The sequence below is a fragment of the Callospermophilus lateralis genome, chromosome 7 (assembly GCF_048772815.1).
Source record: "Callospermophilus lateralis isolate mCalLat2 chromosome 7, mCalLat2.hap1, whole genome shotgun sequence".
NCBI lineage: Eukaryota > Metazoa > Chordata > Mammalia > Rodentia > Sciuridae > Callospermophilus > Callospermophilus lateralis.
The window spans coordinates 64,065,700-64,076,491 of NC_135311.1; the positions used below are offsets into that span (position 1 = coordinate 64,065,700).

At 39.4% G+C, this 10,792-nt stretch overlaps 1 long non-coding RNA gene across 1 annotated transcript in view; it reads right to left on the bottom strand.

Moving 5' to 3' along the window:
- LOC143405109 (uncharacterized) overlaps positions 1–2,786 on the bottom strand; it is a 74,478-nt gene extending 71,692 nt beyond the window's left edge. The window contains exon 1 of the long non-coding RNA XR_013091971.1: positions 2,709–2,786. This is a non-coding gene — a long non-coding RNA (uncharacterized LOC143405109). The remainder of the gene's footprint in view (positions 1–2,708) is intronic.
- Between the last annotated feature and the right edge of the window lie 8,006 nt (positions 2,787–10,792).

Here is a 10,792-nt window from a genome sequence, read left to right on the forward strand (position 1 = left end):
GAAACTTAAGGAGAAAGCCACCTGATTCTCTAAAATAGACTCTGATGATTTATGGGATTTATGAAATTATCTATTGTTCGGTGCCTGGCTCTGGGATCCTGAGAAGTAGTTGGAGTCCTATTGATAACAGCTTAAATTAATGTTGCATGAGAGAAATTGAACAGATTTGGTCTTGGCCTTTATTGGTCAGATTAATCAGAGTGGCCAATGGAGTGTCGTACTTATTGGCATTTCATCAGGATTCAAGGCCGCATAGATAGAAATGCTTGTGATTTAGTATAATAAAGATAGTGTTCACTTCTGGAACAAAGAACAAGCAGGCTTACATTACATTATAAAATACTGGGGTTCTCCAAGTTTGGGGTTCCTCCCCTGTGATGGAATCCATTATATATGCAGATGTCATGTAGCTCTTTTTGCAAGGCCCTGCAGGTATTGCGGCTTAGAAAAATCACAAAAGCTCATACTTTGACTACTGAGATTGCTGTCAGTATTAAAGTCCTTTACCTTTGCTGCAAGAGTCTCAAGTCTTCTGCTAGAATCCATGAAACTAGCAGCCCAGCTTGTTAGCTTGGAAGTACAGTAAAATCTCAGATCCCTCATAGCTCTTCACATCATTTAAGAACTCACCATCTTATCCATAATGTTCTTAATTGGGTAAAACTTTTCACCAAATGAGCTTAGTGTAATTCTGTCTCTTCCCACCCAAACAGGATTTGTGAGGGACTTGGCTGACATTCGATGTCCTTCACAGCTCCCTCCCCTTCAGTGGGCTTGGCCAGGTTCTTTAAACAGTCTTTTTGTAGGGGTTGGGAGTGGGTTGGGGGGGGGCGAAGGGTGTGGAATGACCTTAGTGGGTCTCTCCAGGCTCTGCCTCTTGCACTTTCTTTTGCCATTTTATCTTATCCTGCAGCCTGTTCTTAGTCTTTGTCCATCCTAGGTGTGGTGAACAACTATTAGTTGACTATCCAGTATCCATTCTCCACCATGCCTCCCCTTCCTCTAGATGAGTTCCTAATGGAACCCAAACATCATTCAAACATTTGCTTACTTTCAAACATCCAGAGGAAGCTGACCCACCTCCAGCCTCAGAGGCAGATGAAATGAATTGGTCTAAGAGTAACTCATTTATTCCCTTTGTCAAAAGACTAATTCTGGCCACTGGGATTTTAGAAATTTGAGGATGAACTTCTCTGAAATGTTACTTTTTTCTCTTAAAAAGCCACAGAGAGAAATATATCCTATTTCTAGATGTGATGTTTGGAGCTTCTGCGGACATTACTAGCCTGAAAATGAAGCCACCATTCAGGACCGCAGAACAGATACACGATGACAATTCTGTGCTGCTTACTTCATCAACTGTAGTGACATTTCTACCTCTGGGCTTCCCATTAAGAGAGAGGTTGCATTTCTTTAATGTTTTAGTCTGTTTGATTAGAGCGTTTGGTTACTGTTAAATATTGAACTCAGTTCTGGGAACCCTTTTAGAACTTTAAAATTAATTCATATATTTAAATATGATGATAATGACAATGATGATGATGATGATGATGATTTTGGGACTGAGAATTGAACCCAGAACCATGCTACGCATGTGCTCTGCCACTGAGCCACACCCACATGCCCTTCATTCTTATGGCTTAGAACAATCTTACAGGTCTATTATTTTCTTCATTTGCATATAAGGAAATTCAGGTATAGGAGCCTAAATATTTTGCTAGGTCACTCAGCTAGTTAAGTGATAGAGCTAGGATTCAAACTCAGGTCTACCTTAGAATCTGCAGAATTACCACACTCCATTACTTCACACTAGGCTGCTATTGGTAGCCTAAAGCATTCCAACTAGATACTAACTATATTTCTCAAGGTGACCCAGTATGCAACAAGGAGAATTAGGTTTTGGATTCTCTTAGTCCCCAAAGTCTATGCCTGCAATCCAGCTTCACTCCCCCATATTCACCTGCAAGGTGCACTACTTGCCCAGAAGAGGAGGTTAGACATTAATATCCAATTTCATGTCCAATTTGAACACTAGAAAGACAGCCAAAAGTTAATATGTGAGCCATTATTTCAAATTCTATGTATTTTAAGCATATTGATATGATAAATATCCCTATTCAAAGGGCATCTATCATGTAGACCAAATTCCACCTTTTTAAAGAGAGACTCTTTGCTGGGTGCAGGGGCAAACAACTATAATCCCAGTAGCTTGGGAGGCTGAGGCAGGAGGATCATGAATTCAAAGCCAGTCTCAGCAAAAGTAAGGAGCTAAGCAACTCAGTGAGACCCTGTCTGTAAATAAAATACAAAATAGGGCGGGGGATGTGGCTCAGTGGTCCAGTGCCCCTGAGTTCAATTTCCAGTAACCACCATTCGCCCCCTCAAAAAAGAGAGACCCTTTGATTTTAAGATCTAGCTGGTGGCAACTGGGAGCTTTTACATTTGTCCTTTTGCCATTGAGGAAATAAGAAAGCAGCTCTTCAAGCTTATCTCTGGGACTTTATATAACACACACCTGCACAGACATGCGAGTGCGCGCGTGCGCACGCACACCCCCCCACACACACACCCACACACACATAATCAAAGAAAACTTCTGCCCTTAGTACATTATCATATATTCTTCCCCTGATAATCAATAGTTATTCCAACATTATATGAGGAGGGAGTGGAAAGAAACAATTGCCAAACTGGATCAACAAATTTACCTCCACTTCCTCTGCCTCGTGTCCTGGGAAGTCCCTTCCTCTCTCCTTATTGAGAGTTCTTGTTTGCTGATCCCATTCTGCCCAACCTGTGGTTGGGAGAAAAATCTGGACTTTGCAAAGGAAAGGATCTTCCCTGCTAATTGTCCTGACCTCCACCCTCATCATTCCTATCAACAGATTGTCAAACATTTCCAGAATTATTAAAAAAGTAGTCAAAATATCTAGGGGAAAGGTGAAAGGCAATTGAGAACTGGGCCAGAGGTTATCAGTGGGTGGCTCTGTTTGATGAAGTCAGGAGAGGACTATTGCTTCATTTGGGGCAGCATTCCTTTAATGCTGATATGTTTGAGGTCACCTCCTAAGAAACAAGAATAGAAATGAAGCCAGGTACTTAAGGGGTGGTGAAGGCCGTTCCCTCCTGAGGCACCAAATGGTTGCCCCCCAGTATCCTCCAGCATGGAGCAAAGTCTGAATGATCCCGCAGTCGATCTTTGTTCACCACTGACCTGATGCCCCACTGACCCAGGTCAGTTCTTCCAGAGAGCAGATCCCATTCCCTCAGAGCCAAGGATGGTTATTTGCCCTTCTCCTGAGCTCCACTGTTTGTAGCATATAGGACACTTTCTAGGGCATAGGTCAGCCCCAGCAGACCGCCACACCTGAGTCCAGACCCTCTTACCTTCCTAAGATCCACCTACAACAATTTTGTTCACGCACAGTGTGAAACACATTTACTCAACCCAACACACATACACACACTCACTTGAACTTGAAACAAAAATTTTATAAAACCTACCCTTTCTATATATGACTCACATTGCTATATTTCTTCTCTATACTTTATTTTATTTAAGCAAAAAATACTTGGTTGTGAGCCATTAATGATTCAAGGTGCACAGTTTGAAAAACACTGATCTAAACTTTGGCCCAGTTTTCCAGTCCAAATCTCAAAGTTGGCGGGGCATGATGGTACATGCCTGTAATCCCAGGTCCTCAGGAGGCTGAAGCAGGCAGATTGCAAGTTTGAGGGGCCCTGTCTGAAAATAAAAAATAAAAAGGGTTGGGGATGTAACTTAGCTGTAGAGCACCCCTGGGTTCAATCCATAGTTCCAAAAACAGACAAACAAGACACTCGAAGTCACAAAAGGTACAATTATGCCCCACTTCCTTGGACAACAGAGGTAAAAGTGAGCTCTTTTCAGGTGGCTTCCCTTAGACATACACCCCCACCCCACTCCCTGGGGCCCTGGGGGGACTCCATATCCATGTCGAGAAAGCCACTTCAGTGATTTAAAGTGATTGACTCTTAAGCAAGTTCCCACCTCTATCTTTGTAAAGGGATTTAAGGTGCTAATACCCCCTCTTCCAGATAGTGAGAGTCCACTTTTATTGGTTGCAAATGATTTTCTGGCACAAGTTGCTGGTGAAGAGAAAGAAAACAACAACAACAACAAATGAACAAAAATAACAACAAATAAAAATCTCTTCTAACCTCAACAATAATAACTGATAGTCAGGTACTATTTTAAAAATTTTTAAAGAACTGGGGTTGCATCTCAGTGGTAGTGCATTTGCCTAGCATTCAAGAGGCCCTGGGTTAGATCCTCAGCATCATAAAACAAATATATATATATATTTGTTGCCCCCCAGTATCTTCCAGGGTATGTGATCTTAGGAAGGTAACAGGGTTCACGCTCAGGTGTGGCAGGTCTGCTGGGGCTGACCTATGCCCTAGAAAGTGTCCTATATGCAAAAACAGTGAAGCTCAGGAGAGGAGCAAACAACCACCCTTGGCTCTGAGGGCATGGGATCTGCTCTCTGGAAGAACTGAGTAAACCGCACACTGACCTGGGTCAGTGGGGCATCATGTCAGTGGTGAATAAAGATCGACTGTGGGATCATGCAGATCTTGCTCCATGCTGGAGGATACTAGGGGGCCATATATATATTTAGGGTATAGTGACTGAATGGGAACACAAGGTTGGCTTGTTTCTCAACCCAGGTGCTGGTTATCTGGGAGAGTTAAGTATGCAAAAGTTTAGTATATACAAATCCTCAAAATAACTCTAGGAATCTAAATGCCAATCAAGGATTGAATGGATAAATACACATAGAATATTCACACAACAGACTACTGTGCAGTAAGGTAAGGGAACAATTTCTAATTATCTGCAACTGGTGAATCTTAGAACATGATTTTAAGAAAATAACCCTGGATAGCACAGAGTTCATGATTTATTGACATTAGGTACAAATTAGAAAGAGCTAATCTATGCTATCAGACATCACAATGGTAGTTACTCTGGGTTGTAGAGACGAAAAGGAAGTGACAAGAAAGGAAATGTCTCCTGATCAAGGTGCTAGTTATACGGGTATATTCAACTTGTTCAGGACAACTGAAATACTGCAAGGGCTTTAAGAGAAAATGATTATTACCCCTTCCATTTGCAGATGGGGACTCAGGCTCAGAAACACTGATGACTTCATCAAGGTTGCACATTTCTTAAGTGACAGAGCTGTGATGGGTCCAGGCTATGTGCCTCTAGGGCCCAGGAGCATGATCACTCTCAGGTGATGTTGGCCTGGGAATTATGGTTCCCACAGGACTCAACAATGGAACTTCCAATCAGGCTTTCAAATAGCCTATAACAGAGTTGTGGCCAGTTTCCCTGCATCTGTCTGCTAGATCAAGTCTTTAATGGAAATGCTTTACTTAGAGCCTAATCGTGGAGTTTAATATTTGAAAGTGAGAAATAAAAGTGGAAAGACTACATATAAATAGCCAGTGTTCACACAATATAAAAAAGTACTTTATATACATGAACCAGCATAGTAACACATTAATTGAAAATGCAAGCCAATTGTAGTCATGTATACTTCAGAGGTTGAGGCCAGAATATTACTTGAGCTCAGGAGTTTGAGCCTGGGCCACACAGAAAGACCCCATCTCAAAACAACAACAACCACCGCCCCCCAAAAAAAACCAAAACCCACAAACACTCATAAAATATAATGAAACATGCAACATTGTTTATAAACTTTATTTTTCAAAGCAGAAAAATTAAGTGGTAATACAGAGTCTAATATACCCTTAGTTTTAATATACATCCCCAGCTTCTTTTATTAACATCTTGCATTAGTATTGTACATTTGTTATAATCAATGAATCAATATTGTTACATTATTATCACTTAAAATCCATAGTTTACATTAAGGTTCTTTGTACTGTACAATCAATAGGTTTTGACAAAGGTGTTTCCATAGTTGAAATCATACAGCATGTTGCCTTTTCGCATTGTCTTTTCCATTAAGAAATATACATTTAAGTTTCTTTTGTGTCTTTTCCTGGCACAAAAGGTTACTTCTGCCCCTGCCCCATACTAAAGTATTGAACCCATAGGTACTCTACTGTTAAGCTATATCCCCACACTTTTCATTTTTGAGACGGTATCTTGCTAAGTTGCTCAGGCTGGCCTTGAACTTGCCATTATTCTGCCTCATTCTCCCCAGTACCAGGGATTCTAAGCATGGGCCATGGCATCCAGTTTCCACCTTAAAAAAAAAAAAAAAAAGACTTTAGTTCAGCATGGTACCACACCAGCTACTGGGAAGGCTGAGGCAGGATTTCAAGTTTGAGACTAGGTTGGGCAACTTAGAGAAAATGTGTGTCAAAATTTTTAAAAGGACTGGAGAAGTAGCTCAGTGGTAGAGGGCTTTCCTATTATCCTTGAGGCCCTGACTTCTATCCCTAATACTGCAATTAAGTAAATAAACAAATAAATAGTTAAAAAAAAACTCAGGCATAAAGAAACATCATGAAACGTACACAGAACGCATACAGAAAGTGGTGTAAAATAAATAATAAATGGCAGATGAAGAAAACAATTACTCAATTTTAAGTAGAAACTGAAGTGAATTTGGGGTAGATTCTTTTGTGTACTATCAATTAATCACTCAATGAAAAAATCTTGAACACCTATTATTTATCAGGAACAATGGTGATAGGAAGTTAAAATTGCATACTCATCTACATTTATCTTAGAATTAAATTTTAATTTAAAAATACATACAAGTTGTGGTAATAGCAGGCAGAGCTGTAGCATTTTGTGTTGTCACTAGTTTTTATTATGGTCATTCTGGTAGCTGTGTATTAGGGTCTTTCTGTTTTTGAGTGCAGTGTTCTACAAAGCTCTTTATATTTTTGTTGACTGATGGCATTGAGTTCTTCTGTATCATTGAGGATATTCTGTCTAGTTCTTGTATCATTTTCAACATCAAGAAAGGGATGTTGATATTTCCACCATAATTGTATATTTGTCTATTTCTTCTTTCAGTTCTACAGTGTTAGTTTCAGATGTTTTGCAGAAACTTGTCTTTGTTTTAATGAACTGACTGTGAAAAGATACTTTGTTAAAATATAGGCATGAACTTTGTCCCATGGGGTGACAAGCTTAAACAACTGTGTCAGGCACTGCAAGTACAAAGGGCAGTTCTTGCTCCACTTGACAAATCATCACTCATTGGACACCTCTTGGTATCGCTATTTTTTGATGAAAACTGAAATGTGTGTCATTCTGGAAGTCTTCAAGTTCTCCAATGTTGTCTGTTGACATTACTATTTTAATATTCTCAATTAGAGCTCTTAAAAATGAGTTTTAAAATGTGAACTGATTTACTTAGCTCTTATAATTTAAAAAACAAAAGCTATTTCAATAATATCTATCATATGTTGTCATTGCTTTATAGTATATAACTCTCCCTATAATACCTCCCCTACTTCCACATAAGAATATTGTCATGTGGAAAAAGATATAATCCTCAAATGTGACCGCCCTTCAAACAGTGACTTTCCTTCCTTTACACAATTATAATGCAATAATTTATTTATTTATTTTGACTGGGGTTTGGGCTTAGGGGCGCTTTACCACTGAGCTACATCCCAGCCCTTTTTATTTTTTATTTTGAGACAGGATCTCTCTAATTTGCTGAGAGTCTTACTAAGATGCCCAGGCTGGCCTCAAACTTGTGATCCTGCCTCAGTCTCCTGAGTTGCTGGGATCATAGGCATATGCACAACTATGCCCTGCTACAGTAAATGTTGTTGCTGTTGTTTTTAAATTTAATTTTTTATTTGAAAAAATATTTAGTTCATGTGTTAGGAAAAATAAGATATAATAACATTTTCCATCTCTGATATGTTGTTGTTTTTTAATACAAATGTGTATGTACAATGTGCTATCCTCATGATTTCTTTACTTTCTCATGTATTATAACATTTTTTTTTTTTTTAGGAATTAAGTTTAAACTTATTGAAGTAAGAAGAAAGTTCTGGATATTAGAAATCGAGGGCCTTAGTGTTTAAATGGAGGGGTTCCTCCTTAATCTTCCTTTAAAGAACCCCTCTCAGTAGGAGCCTGACTCAGGAATAGGAACAGAAAACCCTGTCCCAAACCCTTCTCCTACATGGTGCAGGTCCTCCCAGCCCATTATTCCAACTGTGCTGCCGTAGTCCAAGCCTCTCAGCCTCACCAGTTCTGCCAACCTTCTCTGATGCTGACACAGGGACTACCATGGACCTCTTCACTGAGAGGTAGCTAGGACTCAAAGTGGCGACCTTTGTCCAAGATAGAACAGGAACCTCTGGATCAATGCTTCCCTCTTTCTTCCCTTGAGTGGAGAGTTTAGAGGCTTATTTCATAATGATCATTGAAAGATTTTTAAAAGTTAGTGGACACTGTGGGAGGACCAACTCAAACGGGTAATGCTTTCTTGGATTGGTTTTCTCTCCTTCCCTTTTCACTCTCATTCCATATTCCCAAATATTGCATTCCTACATTAACTAGCCCCACACAGCCCTTGTCTCAGATTCTACTCAGACAACAATCTTCTACCTTCATTTTCCTTTAGCCCTATTATAGAGTGGTTATTTATTTGGTGGTAATGATAATATTGCAGGCCTTACTAAATCTCTTTCTTCTGTCAAAGTAATTCCAACTATTTTTTTTCTTCCAATCAATTCACCGGTCTTAGCAAGTGTTCCAATAAATCACCATTCACAATCATTGTTCATTTCTTTTGCATTTCTCTGTGCTGTTCTTCAAACTGAAGAGCCCCCCACAGATGGAATCAGTAACACAAAAGAGGTCTGAGTAATGCCTGGCATAGTGTTTTTGCCTTTGCAGGGACGTTATGCATGGAAAGCCACATATATCTTAACTATCAGGACACAAGTAATTAGAGTTGATAGGCTGTGTGGAGACAGCACAGGGAGCAGCAGGCCTTCAGGGACCACACAGTAGGGCTCCCCTTTGCTAACCCTAATCAGTTACTCTCCTCTTGATAGCTCCACTTGGGGTCTATCTGCTTATGCAACTAACCTGTCTTCTTTCTTCCCTCTTTTTTTCTTCCTCCCTCCCTTCTTCCTCTCTTTCTCCTTTCTTCCTACTTAACACTCCCTTCTTTCTTTCCTCTCTACTGTTAAATTTCCTTTAATAAGAAAATTTGCAGCACAGCTTTTAAGTAACATTGTCAGATTTTGTTTTCAAGACATCTATGTGAACTCATTATAATAAGACTTTAAATGCAATGATAAGAAATGGTTATAAGCAGCATTGGGGGGAAAAATGAACAAATGAACTACAATGCAGAGTTTGGTAAACAGTTTAACTCACTGTAATAAGATAGTTCACACCTTTTAAAAAATTATTTATTTGTATTTTTAAATTGACACATAAGAATCATACCTGTTTATGGGGCATGGTGTGATCATTTGATACATGTGTACAATGAAGAATAATCAAATTAGGGTAATTAGCATGTCCATCTTTTTAAACATTTATTGTTTCTCTGTGTCAAAGCCTTCAAATTCTTCTTGTTTTGTTCTTTATAAAATATATAATAAATTGTTGTGAACTGTAGTCACTCTACTGTGCTGTAGAATGCTAGAACTTGTTTCTTCTGCCCAACTGTTCTTTCCCCCCATGTCTCCTCTGTTTTATTTATAGCATCCGCTTGCTCATATTTTCTATTTTATGACAATATCTTGGGTTTGTGCTGAGTCCTCAAGGCCTCCACTCTGGACTCCTTCCTTTTTGCCCCAACAGTTACTATATTACAGCTGCTGCCTGTGCAGCCCTTTGGCTTCCACTTCTGCCAGGCTCACAATCTTAGTTCACTATTTCCCAATTAGATTCCGAAGAGAGGTTGGGCGGGGCAGAGGAGGAAGGAGGAAGGGAGAGGCAGGTAAAGGGGATGTGTTTCTATAGGTCATTTCATCTTTTGTGCCAAGTCAAGCTCCCAATAAAACTCAAGCTGTTTTATTTATAATCCTGATTTTGACTCCCAAAGGATTTATAAAATATAAAAAATTATTTGAGGCATACCATACCATTTTTAATTATGAAAAATTTTAAATTTATAATTTTAACCATTTTTATTTTATTGTTTTTTTGTTTTGGTACTGGGAATTGAACCCAAGGGTGCTTAAACACTGAGTCACATCCCCAGCCCTTTTTATTATTTTTTTTAATTTAAGACATTGTCTCACTAGGTTGCTTAGGGCCTAGCTAAGTTGCTGAGGCTGTCTTTGAACTTTCAATCCTCTTGCCTCAATCCCACCCCCACCGCCCCCGCCCCACCTCCCTACAGCTGCTGAGATTAAAGGCACCACCACATCCAGTGGATTTTAATCATTTTTTAAAGTACTGCTTAGTGACTATAAGTTCAGTCCCAGTGTAGTGCAGTCTTGATCAGTATCCATCTTTAGGATTCTTTCATAGTCCCAATCTGAAATATTGTATTTGCTAATCAAAGACTCCCTATGACTCCCATCTGGTAGTGTTTTGCCTGCTTTTTCTGAGTTTACCATATTCTGCAGATAGCATTAGTCAGATATCAACCTTATTCTGATACAGTTGCTGAATGTTCTCAGTTGAGTAGCTAGATCATGGGAATTCAGTGAAACCACACCAGCTGTGTTGGATTGGGATGTGGGTTTCTCATTAGGTAGGTATATATTTCTTTCATGCAAAAATACCCAAGTTGAAGAATCATGGGTTGAGAAAGAAAAGGGCAATAAATAAGCA